This window comes from Notamacropus eugenii, chromosome 5, assembly GCF_028372415.1.
Source record: "Notamacropus eugenii isolate mMacEug1 chromosome 5, mMacEug1.pri_v2, whole genome shotgun sequence".
NCBI lineage: Eukaryota > Metazoa > Chordata > Mammalia > Diprotodontia > Macropodidae > Notamacropus > Notamacropus eugenii.
In genome coordinates, this window is record NC_092876.1 from 101,314,363 (window position 1) to 101,329,385 (window position 15,023).

The 15,023-nt window shown below is 36.3% G+C and overlaps 1 long non-coding RNA gene across 2 annotated transcripts in view; it reads right to left on the reverse strand.

The window, feature by feature from the left end:
* The window catches only part of LOC140504948 (uncharacterized), a 136,648-nt gene that overhangs the window by 15,622 nt on the left and 106,003 nt on the right, over nt 1-15,023 (reverse strand). Inside the window, exon 4 of one of the 2 annotated variants that reach the window (XR_011967287.1) lies at nt 10,307-13,244. The exons of the other annotated variant lie outside the window; for it this stretch is intronic. This is a non-coding gene — a long non-coding RNA (uncharacterized lncRNA). Of the gene's footprint in view, nt 1-10,306; nt 13,245-15,023 lie in introns of those variants that run through there. 2 annotated transcript variants of the gene reach the window in all.

Genomic DNA, 15,023 nt, shown 5'->3' on the forward strand with positions numbered 1-15,023 from the left:
TATTAATATCACTCTGCAATAGATTGTTCAAATTGATGCATTTAAATCTAACAAGCATTGATCAAGCACCTACAATATGCAAAACAAGGTGCTTGATACTGGCAATGAGAAGGTGGAGAAAATGATGCAGGCTTGTCTTTGAGGAACCTACAATCTAGAGAGATGAGACATACACACAAATAGAATACTCAGCTATTCAAATGGACTTGTAATCATCTCATCAAGTTAGGAGTTCCCTTCAATGGTACACATTATAACCCACCTTTGCCTGTCCATCCTATTCAATCCTTGTCAATACCTCCCCAGAAGTTTGTGATTAGGGAGTCTACCCAACATGGTGGGGTTCTTCCTCACTTTCTCCTGATATCACAAGGGTACCTTCAAAGCATTGTGTATATCTGTCACTTGTTGCCTTTGGCACCTGACCAGTCCATGTTTTCTTCCTATTATTTATTTTTTTATGACATTTTTTTTTTTTTACTACTATTCTCGTTAGAAGTTCCTCATTTTTTATATATCACTGCCTGCTCATACTTCTCTGTCCTCCTCTGTGGTATTCTTTTTCAATTAATGTTGTATTTCATGCTTTCTTTCTGTATAGCAATGCTGGTAAAATGTTGGCATTAAAAAGATAGATAATTTGTTTCACTGGGAAAGAGAAAATCATTACAGGAACTTTGTAATTTCTTGAAGGCAGTCCAAGGTGCTTTTCTCCTCCTCTTCAACTCTGGGTCCTCACCATCCAAAAAGAAATATTCTTGAACTTGGACTTTTAAGTGTCTCTTCCTGTAACACTGGCAAATACTTTTGTTAACATATGTCTCCCTCATGTATGCCTCACCTGATGCTTATGATCAGAGAAGTCATTGAACAGAATTATTTCTATTATATATTTCAAGTACTGTTGAATGATTTTGATTTAGAGATAGAAGGTATCTTGTTTAAAAGAGTTTCACAATGACATTTGATCTATCAAATCAAACTTTTTCTTCATAGTCAACAAATAATAAGCACAATGAGATTTTAAAATATTCTGTACAATTTCAGAAAAATACATGACTCCAGACCACTTCTTCAGTGGTGGTAGGAAATGAGCAGAGCAAGAGACAAAGTGTGTTAAGAATTAATTTTTATGAAAGAATTAAGTACCAAAGAGAAGTATCAAATTCTGCAAAAGTCTTGAGGACCTTGAAGATTAAGAAGTCTTTTGACCAGACAGGTAAGAAGTATCTTTGGACAGAGTAGTTTCAGTTGAGTGACTGGTCAAGAATCAGATTACAGAAGAAGAGTGAGTGAATGTTGAGGAAATGGAACAGAACCTTTAATCTGAATGATGGGACCCCAAAAGTAAAGTCTTGCCCAAGGACCAACAAGTGAACACACTGACAGAAGAATAGTCATATAAATCTTAACAGTCTTTGTATAAACAAAATGAAAAGAAAGTTAAATCAATAAGCATTTATTAAGTACCTACTGTGTGCCAGGAACTTTTCTAAATCCTCTGCTAACAGAGGAGTTACAGTTCTCTTTTAAAACCAGGTTATATGAACAACAAGATGGAGAACTAAACATTTTCTTTGATCCTGGTGCCCTCCCAAACCTCTCTAAAATGCAAACTATGTGTCAAAGATAAAGTAACTTCAGCTATCTCCATGGTATAAGACACTCAGTATCCAAAAGAAGGTTTTAAAAACCTTCAAAAGTATGAAATGACACTCACTGACCTTGAACTCACTCAGCACCCCTCTCCCACTTTCCACATTACTGGCAGAGAGGCTGAAGTGGTAGACCCAATGAGACAACAAGTTTTACAACAAAATCCACCCCCACATTCCAGTCCCCTCTACTTTTTTCCAGTGCCATGGAAACCTTATTGTCAAGTGCATAAATTTGCCCTTACTGTAATAGAAAGCCAGGCAGCTACAACTCTTGAGGAACAATAGCTTTCCCAAGGCCACAACCTGGTAGTACCAGTGCTATAAAGCTCTAGACTGGAGCTTCTAGACTGGAGAACAGAGAACAGGGGAACAGGTCACCAGAACAGGATACCATGTGTGTGGTGCTGCTGGGGGCCACTGTGTAGCACTCCACCAACCTCAATGGAAAGAGCACCTAATTCAGGGGACAGTTAGTTCTGACTCTCAAAAGTCACTTGGAGTAGAGACCTAGGTTGGTGAACCATGAATTGCCCAGTGTGGAAGATGACTGAAATGCTTTGAGACTCAGTCCCCAAGAAAAACAATAAGAGGGAGGGAGTCAGAAAGTATGTGGTAGGGAAAATAAGGAGAGGAGGGGGAAACTGGAATTACTAAAGATTAGAGGAAGTAGAAAACCCTCCAAAAATTAAACAAAAAATAAAAAGAAAAATAAGAACAGAAGAATATATGGTCTTCCAATCTAGTAAATGAATTCAGGCAAGCATGAATAAATACTACAAAACAAAGGAAAATGATACAACAGGATGAAATAGAGGATCTTGTGAATTTTGAGAACATGAAAACTGAGTAGGAAAAAAAAGAAATGGGAATTATGAGAGAAGAATTTATAGCCCACACAGCAAAAAAAAAAAACTTAAAAAAACTGGAATCCACAATGAAAGATTTCACCAAACTTCACCAAGGAAGCAAGGGAAAAATAGATTGTGAGTACAAATAGACAGAAGTGAAGGGCAATCTAGAAGAAGAGAAGCAAAAAACAATAACACTAACAGAAAATATACTCATTCTGCAAGCATTCTGATAGCAAAGGAAAAGTCTAAGGATCTTAGACCTTCCAGAAGAACACAACAGGACAAAAAAATCTTAATACCATAATGAAGGCAATAATAGAACTGGCCAGAGCTTCTGAACATAGAAAATTAAATCTGGTTGAAATTCTTTCACCTTTCTTTCATAGACTATCTCCAGAAAGAAAAAAGACCCAAGGCTTCAAAGTCCAAGACAATATAATGGTTAAATTTAACAATTCAAGTCAGAAACAAAAAAAAAAATTATACATTCCATCAGGAGAAAAACATTCAAATACAAAGACAGGACATTTGAATAATTCAGGACTCTTTTGCATTCAAGACTCTTATGCAGAAAATGTAAGAGGAAATGGAATAATATGTTCCAAAGAGTAATGGAGATGAGGATATAGCCCAGGCTGACCCACTCTGAAAATCTGAGCTTAACCATACAGGAAAAAAAAGATGAACTTTCAATAAAAAGAAGGGTTTAAAACATTTCTAGAAGGAAAATGAAAACTGAAAAGATTATTTATTTCTCATACACCACAAAAATTGAAATGCAAAAGTGAATAAATGTAGCAGACAAGGACATCAAGAACAACACAGCGACTTCTTTCTAAGATGTACACAAGAAGAGGTGAATGTGGAAATCTGGTAAAGGTAGCAGTGAAGAAGATGATAGGGGCATCATTCGATCAATCAATCAATATTTATTAAGGGCCTATCATGTGCCAGGTACTGTACTAAGCAGTGAGGATACAAAAAGAAGTGACAGCCCCTTCCTCAAGGATCTTTGAATCTAATGGGAGAGACAACATTCAGACAATTATATGCAAAGCAAGATATATAAAGGACAACTAGGAAATAATTAGTAGAAGGAGGCATTAGAATTAAGAAGGTTGGAGAAGTCTTCCAGTAAAAGATGAGACTTTAGTTGAAAGAAGTTGATATCACCCTGCCTACAGGTGAATCAAGGTTTCGTTTTGTGAGACTATATTATGACATGGGAAGGCATGTAAAAAGGTGAGGAGAGTAGGGCAATAGAGATAAAGGTATGATGTGTTGGTGCCAAATCAAGGGTTAACATAGAGAGAAAGGTGATTTCTGTGGTCTCAGAAAGAGAAGAGTCTGCAGGGGAGAGAGTGAGGAGAAGGGTAGAGAGATTGAAAAAGGGAAGGAAAGGAAGAAGTCTTTACTTTGACAATGGAAGGTGGTTCCACTGATGAATGCTCGTATGGGTAAAGGAGATGGTCTGTGAATGGAGATGAAGACTTTATACTGGATAAGTCCTAGGGAATTTCATGCTTGAAAAGTCTACTCATCTTACATTAAATGAAGAGAGGGGTTGGAATCCCTGGGGGTACTTGGTACCTGGGAGAGTGGGAGAGCATCAACCCAAGGAAGAGATTTTGAGTCAAATGTTTAAAAAAAGATAGCTAGGGGAGGGCTTAGATTAGCGGTGGGATGTATGACCAGAGATGTGATTAGAGAAGGGCTCTGCCATGAGACAGTGTCTTCTCTGACACCTGTAATAACTGACATTATTCTGAGAGTGAGAAACAAGGGAAAAGGGCAGTTTCAGAAAAGGAAATACATCTAAGTAAAAGAACTTCCAAAGTTGGGAGGGGTGGGAGGGCTTCTGGTCCTGAGAAATTTATAGGAGAATTCTATCAAACTTTTAAAGAATAGTTACTACCCATACTTCATAAATTATTCTCAAAAAATACCATGTTTTGTCAAAGGCTTTTTCTGCATTGTCTTACCAGAATCCTTTCATGGGACAAATATAGCCCTAATACCTAAACCAAGGAAAGATAAAACACAGAAAGAAAACTGTAGACCAATATTATTGATGAACATTGACTCAAAAAATGCAAGCAAAATCCTACCAAACTACAGATTTAACCCAGAAATAAATTCATTATGATCGCATGGGATTTATACAGTGATGCAAGAATGGTTCAACATTAGAATAATAATCAACATAATTAATAATATTCCTAAAATAATAATATCCTTAAAACATCCCAAACCACATGATCATCTCAATAGATGCAGAAAAAGCCTTTGACAAAATGCAACTTTCTTTTATGCTAAAAATATGACAAAGTTTAGGCATAGAGAGACCCTTTTAAAAACAGAAAAATAGAAAAAAATTATCCTAAAAAGCACCTATTTAAAACCCAAAGCAAACATTATATGCAATAGGGATACACTAGAACTTTTTCTAATAAATAGAATTAAGCGACAATGCCCACTGTTATTTTATATTGTTCTTGAAATGCTAGCAATACTAACAACACAAGAGAAAGAGATTAAGAAATAATAATAGGTAAACATGAGATAAAACTATCTATATTTTCTAATGATATGGTTTACAATCATTTTGGAAAGCAATTTAGAATTATTCAAATAAAGTGATTAACTGTCCATACTCTTTTAGCCAGAAACTCCATTACTGGGCATAGGTATACCCAATAGAAATTCCCTCACTCAAAACAAAGTCAAGTGCAAGTCATGTCATCATTTCTTTGATGGCATGGTCTTCTTCGGCAACAAAGGACGAACATGACAATTGGTAAGAAAAAAAGTTCACATATACTCCAGAATGTTCATAGTATCATTTTTTTGTCATATCTAAGAATTAGAAACAAAATAGATGCCCATCCACTGGTAATTATCTAAACAAATTGTGGTATGTAAATGGAATGGAATATTACTGCACTATTAGAAATAATGTGTTGACTATTATGGAAATGTTTTGCATGACCATACATGTATAATCTATATCAAATTGTTTGCTTTCTCAGTGAGGAGGGTAGAGGGAGGAAGGGAGAGAATTAGCAACTCAAAGTTTTAAAAACAAATGTTAAAAATTGCTTTTACATGTAACTGAGAAAAATAACATAATAAAGAAAAAAGAAATGAGGTATGATGAATACAGAGAAGCATGAACTAATGAAGGATGAAGTGAGTAGAGCCAAGAACACAACTGACACAGCTGCTATGACAATGGAAACAGAAAAAAACAAAGCAACACATTAAAAAATCAAAAGTAAATTTAACAAAATTATAAAGATCAAGCAGCACTTGAACAAAGAGATATGAGAACATACCCCCATCCTTTGCAAAAATTTTCAGACTTTACCAATGTATCAATCAGTTCTGCTGTCTTTTTTCCCCTCTTAAAACTACTGTTTGTTACATAGGATGGATCTCTTGGAGGGAGAGGGAGACACTTGGGATAACTATGGTGTAGTAAGAAACAGAGAATATCAACAAAAAACATTTTAAAATGAAGAGGAAGTTACAGCTAAATGGGGGGTGGCTCCAAGGTACTCCTTGGAGAAGTAAGGAATGGGGGGGGGGGGCAGTTGTTTTTTATCAAATGTCCAAAGACAACAAGAAACATTTAATGAGACATCTCATCATCTCATATTGTAATATGAGTATTTATGAAAAGAATGTAAAGTAATGAAAGTAATTAAGACTTCTACCCTGGCACAGCTATAATGCAAATTGTAATATAATCAGTTACTTAGCAAAAACTTAAGAGATTTAAGTAATAAAGCATCTCTTTCATCCATCACACACAATAAATTCATAGTATGTAACCTCAGATTGAGCCTTTTTGCTGCTTGGAAAGGTTTCTACTCTCCTGATGTGTTTCTTATCTTATTCTTCACACTTTTCCAAACCTTTTCCTTTCTCTTCCCACCATCTATAATACTCTCAACCACTTATATAGTGACTAGCTTCCTTCACAGAAAAGATTGAGGTTACCTGCCATGAATAAAAATCACTGACTCTCAGAATTGAAAGGCACTTCAGAAACCATCTAGTACCATCCACATCTGAACAAAGCACTCCTCGACAACATACCTGACAAGTGATTACCCAATCTTTGACCTTCAGAAAGGGAGGAACCTTCTACCTCCTTGAGGTACTTCATTCAAGGATAGGAAATTTCTTTTTCACAACTTCCATTCATTTTTCCTAGTTTAGCTTGTTGGAGCCAAACAGAACAAGTTTCATTCTTCTTCTGCCTGAAAGCCTTTCAATCACTCAGTTATAACCAAAAAAGGCTTTAAACTAAACAAAGGGACATATACCAAGCTAGGTATTATGGAGAACAGTTGTCATGTAAGAAGAATAGAAATGAAAAACAGAGAACAGGAGATAAAATTCAAGAAAGGAGAGAATAATAAAAACCTACATTTTATAAACAAATATCCCAACTATATGTAACAAACAAAATGAACTCAAGATCCTAATACAAGAAGGAAAACTGAAACTCACAAGTATGAGTTAGACTTGACAAGATAAAACCTATGATTGGAACATGTCTCTTACTCTTTCCTCATTCAAAAGAGATGCAACAGATAAAAGGGGTAGGGAGTAGAATAGCACTGTATAAGTAAAGACTGTATATTCATATAAGTAGTCCAGGCACTAGAATGGAGAAGTACTGTGAGGATATTTGAGTGAAAATCCATGGACACAGAAAGAAAACTAGTATTTTCCTTGCTGTATATAGCATAGACTACCCAGACAGAAGGAAGAAGTAGATGATAAGTTTAGTAAATGAATCGAAAACTTCTCCCAGGGATATCATGTAGCAATAATGGAAGGCTTGTATTATATATTAGCTACTTGACTGCTGTCTCTCAACACCAAAAGCAGAACAGCTAATGACTTCTTGATGTAACAATGAAAATTTCATTCTCCAAAAGATAAGCATAATCAAAATAAGGAAATTTTATTCATGTGCAGCCTCTCATCACCATCTTTTTGTGCTAGTGTGTAAGCTATGCCAGGAAGGGGAAAGGAATTCAGTTTTTCTCCAAGCAAGGCTCAGTATTAAGAAAGAACAAGGTGGCTTGTTTTACTACTCATAGTCTTCCTCATTCACCCACTGCTTTTCATGCTTATTGAATCTTTTAACTATCATTCATTCTTTTGAAACTCCAACTATCAATATTCTTTATACTCAGACACCTATTTAATCCTCTCAAGCAGAGCTCACTCCTCACTTCTCAAGTCATGCTCACTCCAACTTCATTACCCCAAGGCCTGTTTCTACTCTGCAGAAATCAACACCCATACCTGGAAGCTACTTCCTGATGTTCTTAAATAAGCCCAGGAGATGAGAAAAAGAGCTAGTGAGTATGGAATCCTGTAACTTTGTGGTGAAAGCTGTTCCTCCTTTCCCAAATAGCTTCATAAAACCCTGATCTTTGACAGCCAAAGGGGATTCCCACACTTACAGTATAGGAAGAAGAAGACAAGTCAATGAGAGGGACCAAAATGGTCATTCAGAGAAGCAAAAAAGTAAGTAAGAAACAAACCAGGAAAGCACAATATGGTGGAAATCAAAGGAAGAGTATTGAATACCAAGAAAGAGGGGATGATCAAGTGTCAAATCCTGCAGAAAGGTCAAGATCTATGAAAATTGAGAAGACACCATTGGAACTGACAAAGAAGAGGTGACATTTGGATAGAGCGTTTTCAGCAAAGTAGTGGAGCTGGAGCCAGATATTAGACAGAGGAATGAGTACATGATGGGGAAATGGAGCATGGACATAATTCTGTAAGACTGGTCTAGTAGAAATCATTTATCTTGACATATTAGTTGACCCAAAAGCGTAAAGAATCAGGATTTGCATCCAATTTAGCTGCTACACATCTGAGAGCCTGATTTGGAAGGAAGCAAAAAAAAAAAAAAAAAGAAAAAGAAAGTTTGGCTACAGTATCATTATAAAGTTGTACTACATGTCGCAGTGATGAGATATTTTTGCCATGATTTCAGAAGAATTATGACTGTAGTGAGAGGCAACTTGGTGATTTCTTTTTTGTGAATGACAAAACTTATTAAATCAAAATAACCCTAAATTATGTGCCTGACAATCTATTCAACAAATATTTATGGATTTAAGAATATTTATTGAATAGCTGCAATATGAAAGGCTAGATATGGTGAGGACAGAAAAAGATGATAAACTCTGCCTTGAAGGAGCTTATTAGAGTCAAGCTAAGATATGCATACAAATAAATATTTGAAGTATATTTATGAGATATTTATTAAATACTTCTTACATTTTTATGGCCAATGAAGTGAAATGGGTTTATTTTCTGTATATTCAATTTGAAGGCAATGAAGTTCCTTTATTCCCCTCTCCTCCCCTCGTAGAAAGATGATTTTAGTAGTGCTTTACTTAAGCTAAATGGGACTGTATCATGACAGTATTTAGAGACTAACCTAAAACCCATAAGATTTAAGCAATACCTATACTTTGGGGAGAAAGTGCATTCAAAGCCTTAGTCTAATGACTTTTGTTCAGTAAGTTATTTGCTGTAGAAATTTCTCTTAGTGGGAAGAAACTGAAAGGAATAGAAAATTGCAAGAAAATAGGTATGGTATTAAATTGCCAGCGAAAAATTTGGACTTGTTGAAGACAATTCAGCAAGTTGTCTGTCTATGCCAAAGGGAATCACAGATTATTTCCAATATATAGTCCCTTAGAAGTTCTCTAGTCCTAAAGTAATAGAATTTAAAATTGAAAGAGACTTTAGATAGCCAGTCCAACTCTCTTGGTTTCTAATTCCATCTGAGATACTTACTAGCTGTGTGATCATGGGCAAATCAATTAACTTCTCTTGGCCTCAGTTTCCTGATATACACAATGAGGGGATGGGACTAGATGGTCTTTGAAGTCCCTCTTGCCATGATCCTACTTCTGAAATATTGATGGACTGGGCAATAGGCAACTTTTTAAAAAAATAAAAATAACTATTTTGAAATTATTTCTCTGATCTATAGTTCCATGTCTCTAGGGGAAAAGGAGAAAAAAAAAAAAAACAATTGCTCTTGATGTCTCTGCATGCAACACTTGGATTTTCTCTCGGGGAGAAAGAGGGTGAAAGAGAGAAGTTTACTTCACTTGCCAGGAAAGGAGTTTCACTGAGGTCAATTATTGCAATATCCTCCTTGTATGTATTGCCTTATGGCTCTCCTCCACACTGAAGTTAGAATAATTGTTCTCATTCATAGATCTTATCATGCCATTCCCTTACTCAAAAAACTTCAATGGCTTTCCATTGTCTCCCAAGCAAAATTTTAATTCTTGTGCCTCCATAACTTAGCATTGCCATTGGCATTATCATATGACTATAACCAGTTGCTTCATATTTTTCCTCTCTTTATATTCTATATTTTAAATAAACTGAACAATTCTCTCTTCCCCAAAAACACACTGTACTTTTGTATTTGTATGCAGAATATTTCTTGTGATTGCAATGCACTACCTTCTTATCTTCAATTTATGAATTCCTGCCCATCCATTAAAGTGAATAAGTCATTTTGACTCGTAAATATCCAAATTAACTATGAAAGACATATGAAGAAAGATTCTATCTCCATCCAGAGAAAGATAAATAAAAGATAAAAAGAAAGAAATACAAGATAAATAGTATATTTAGAATAATTTTACACATATATGTATATGTATATATATATATACATGTGGGTACATATATATGTATGCATGTACACACAAACCTATTTGTGTCTAATAGTAGCCATCTCTGGGAGAGGGAGAGGGATAAAGGGAAGAAAGAAAAAGAAAAAAGAAATTTACATAATAACTTTATTATCTATTTAAAAGGAATAGCAAATTGTACATAACAGATTTTCAGTCTGATGTGTAATCATCTTTTTTATTATACTATGTTATAAAAATGCTTGTTTTATTTCATAAATTAAAAATAAAGTGAATAAATGTGGGAGAAAAATAAATGCTATGTCCTCCAGAAAATAATCCCTGATGTCCCCATTCATTAATGGCTTTCCTTCACACAATTCTAGACTGTGGTATAACTCCAATGCACTTATCACTTAACATAGTATATTATAATATGTGCTGGTGCCTTCTCTCCCTACTAAACTGAAGGTTCCTTTAGGATAAATCCTATGCTTTATTAAAACTTTAATCTCAGCTCAATATTCTGAATCTGGTAGGTATTAAAGAAAGGTTTGTTGTGTTTTGTTTTCTTAATTGCCTTGCCTGCTCTGATAATTAGTGTCAGCCGATATTTGAGCTCGTCTGCCACTCACTATACAGATGAGGAAATTGAAGTCCAGGGCAATTACTTTTCAAAGTAACACAGTTACTGTGTGTGCAGTGTGTGTGCAGTATGTGTGCACGTGCATATGGAAATGGAAAGAGAATAAGCATTTACACAGCACTGTGTTAAGAACTTTTACAAATATTATTTCATTTGATCAACAACCCTGCAAGGTAGGTGGTACTATTTTAACCCATTTTGCAGCTGAGGAAACTGAGACAGGCAGAGGTTAAATGACTTGCCCATGGTCATACACCTAGTAAGTATATAAAACTGGATTTGAATTCAGGTCTTTCCCACTCTAGGTCCAGCGCTCTATCCACTGTGCCACCAGCTTGCCTCAGCAGTAGCATTGCTAGACTCAGGCCTAGGGTCTCTGGTTTTATATCCAGCATTTTTTCCAATAAAGTACTCAAAACAATAAAAAAAGATGGTGGTAAACAAATCAATTAGAATAAAATATTTGACATAAACTACCTGGTGTTTAGTTGTTGTTGTTGTTTTCCACTTTTCAGCTAATTAAGCCACATAGATTCTGGGTTATTAATGTAATTCTTAGGCACAATTCATTGAGTATAGAAAGTGGCAATGTTACTTCAGTAACTGAAGGACATCATGAATGATGTGTTCTTCTTGGTATTATCAATGGTAGCTAAAACTTTAAATGTCATTTAGAGTTAAGGTGAACTCAGGATAATAATGACAGGTTTAATACAGAGAATCATAGAAAGGCATGAGGCTAACCCATGTTAGTAGGCCACAGGACTTCTATCCCGAGTCACACAAAAGGGGGCTACCACTCTTTATGCCAGTTTCAAAAAAATTCTTCTGGCAAAATTTAGGAAGGATAGCCAGACCTGGTCCTTTATCCTCAAGGACATCCCAAGAGTTGGTTGACTTGTCATTTGTATATAACTTTAGCTGCTAGAAGGGGATGCTGCAAATTAGTTTGGATAGCCACTAAATCTCTGAGATAACCATTTGTTGTCAGAATCATAGTGTGTAAGAAAAACAAGGGTGGGAGCTAACATTTATACAAAGGAACATGTTCTAGGTAAATGAGTGGATCAAGTCATCACAAAATTCCATGGTGGGCAGTGGGACTAGTGATCCTGATGGTAGGGTAACCTGTGAACAAAGATACTATTCCAGGATTTGGTCTGTACTCTCTGTCCATATAAGTGGATGTAAGGTGGAGGTGGGAGTTCAGAGATTCATAAAACACTAGAATATAAAAACCTTATGGCAATCTGGTCCTACCCTCTCATTTTACAACCAAAGAAGCTGAAACCCTCAGAAGAGCCATAAACGGTCCATACCAGAAATGTGAGAAAAAACTAGGGACCACGGTTACATGTGATATGAGAGGGAAGTCCTTGGAATCAAATTTTCCTTCAGGAAGTGGTAGGCAGCCTTAGGTGAGATAGAAAGTTGAATAGAAAAGAAGGGACTCTACTTGATCAGAATGTCTACTTCCATCCTAGAAAGGGGGAAGACCTATGACAAATTCTAGCTTTATTACCACCTAGGGACAGAGAGGAGTTGCAATCAGATTATTGGCAATCCCACCACCTATATAGATAATCTAGTCAATTGTCATAGTTATGGCCACCAAATTTCAGGTGACTACTCACAAGATTGCTGAAGTAGATATGGAATCTTTCCAACTGAACCTTACCAGAAAACATAAGCAGAGGTGCTACAGTCAGTTTGAAATTGCCCCTTCCTTGACAAGGCATCATGCATTCTTGGAGGACAAATAATTGGGCCTCAATATAGGCATCCTGCACATAGGGTTGGAAGGTCGATATCAGTGGATCTGATTGAGTTTCAGCAGTTGGAAAGTTTAGAGTTTGTAGAAGAACCTGTCATGGTGATTAATCTGTTAGGTGCCCAACATCTAACTTTTGTGACAGTACCTCTGCTAATAAATTATGATGTCCAGAAATAAAGTTGATGTTGAAATTGAACCTACTGAAAAATAATGTCCAGCAGATCTGACATTGATTGAGCTGCAGTGGTGTCTGAAGGTGCCCTAGTTTCAATAGAGAGTGCTGCTGTGTTCCATCAGGTGGTGCCTTCACATCTCAAATGTAACTTTTCCTGTGACTCCAGGCAGGTCTCTCATTCTGTAAAGCTCTTTCCTATATTGACCACCTTGCAGGAGAGGCATTTTTAGGATTGTAGTGTGGAAATGAGATACTATGGCCTTTGAATAGATGGCTCTCATGGTAGTCATGGATGCATCAGTCTCCCCAGCACATTATTTCTGTAGATCCAAGTCCACCAAGACAGAAGATAAGTTGAACTAGTATTTCAGTTTATTAAATGAATCTTCTCTCTTTGGTATCCAATTGGAGGCTTTATTAGATCGGGCATCAGGGCATAGGACCTGGGAACAAAATGATGATGAAGTCAAGAAAGCATTACAGATCTTTCACTGAGGTAGGATGCCACTACAGAATGTTCCCCACCTTGCACAATGCCTCCCAAACACCATCCCACCCTTATTAAATTGATTTAGCCAATTTGGTAAATAGTTGGTGCTGGCATAAGTGTCAGAAATTGGCTCAGGTTAAGTCAACAGGTTGAATAGCAGGCTGAGTCGATCTACTCTTGGAGATCAGTAATGAAAAGCACAACTCTACTTCAGGAGATCTTCAAACATTGAATTCATGAAAGTCTAGGGATATTTCACACATCAAAGGGCACAGACATATCTATGCCACATATATATGTGTGTGTACTATATATATATATATATATATATATATATATATATATATATATATATACACATATATATATATATATATGTATCAGAATTTATAGGACCAAAGATAATAGAACAGAATTAAAAGGAACCTCACAGGACAGCCAGTCTTGACTCCCTCATTTTACAGATAAGGAAACTGAGGCTCAAAGAAGTTGAGTAACTTTCCCAAGGTCACAGAGATGGCAAGCTAAGAGCTGTACTTTTCCTTAAGAACACCTGATCTTCTTCCTGACTTTGCCCTTCCTTAATATCTATTTGTTATCTTGGATTCTTATATGATTTGTTTCTCCACATTTCCTTAAGTTATGGTTTTTAATCCTGGTTTGACTTTGTCTTTCTATAAAATCTATTGTCAACTGTGAAAGTTGTGTATCATGTTTTTACATTGGTGGAATACAAAGAAGGTTGATGGGAGACCCAACTGTTTAGCTGAAATTCAGACAGGATTACAATATGACAGAAATTGTAGATAGTTACATAATCCTTAACTGGGGGGCTCAGGAGCTATGTTATTATTTCATTAATAATATGATACATTTTCCAGCAGTCATAATTAAAAGTGGACCTGGGGTTTTCTTTCCCTTCTACCTAACAAGTCTATTGTTATAATAAGGTGATTCTAATTGAAACTCCAGCCTAGATTCCAACAAGGGAGATAGAGAGCAGGGAAGGAAAATCATGAGGGCCTTAGGCAATAGACCTAGCCACTGAGGAAAGGAAGTGGAGGGAACAGAAGGTAGAGAGCAGAAGAGAAAGCAATGCCAAACATCCAAGCCTTGTATGTAGTGATAGGCATGGTCTTTAAAGATTTAGATTCATCTCTTTCTAGAAGGGAGAGAAGATTGCTCTCTTCCTGCATCTGGGGCCATCTTCAATCATTCTGATCTCTATCATGCCACTGGACCCAGATGACTCTGGAGGAGAAACTGAGGCTGGTAACTTTGCACAGCCCTCCATTACTTAAATCCAATTCACTTTCAAGTCATGGCATCACCTTCCTGATGTCATGATCTTCTTCGAGAATGAAGGACAAAATGACAACAAAGCATTAGAAATGACCATGCTTCACCCAGCAAACCATTCTTCACAGTAATCTCTATACTAATTTTATATGTATCATATTAATTTACCCATGAAAATGTTGTATCTCCCTAATAGGAGGTAAACTTGTAATAACAGGGACTACATCAATGTATTTTGTATTTGTGTTCCCAGCACCCAGCACAGGGCCTGGTATATTAGAGATGCCCAATAGATACTACTTGGATTCCTGAATTGGATGGCCTCCTGATCTTTGGCCTAGTTATTAAATGGAGCTGATAGATACTAAGGCTCACTGAACAGGTTGATCACACAAAGATCTATGTGGTCTATATGGAGATACAGTCTATGCTT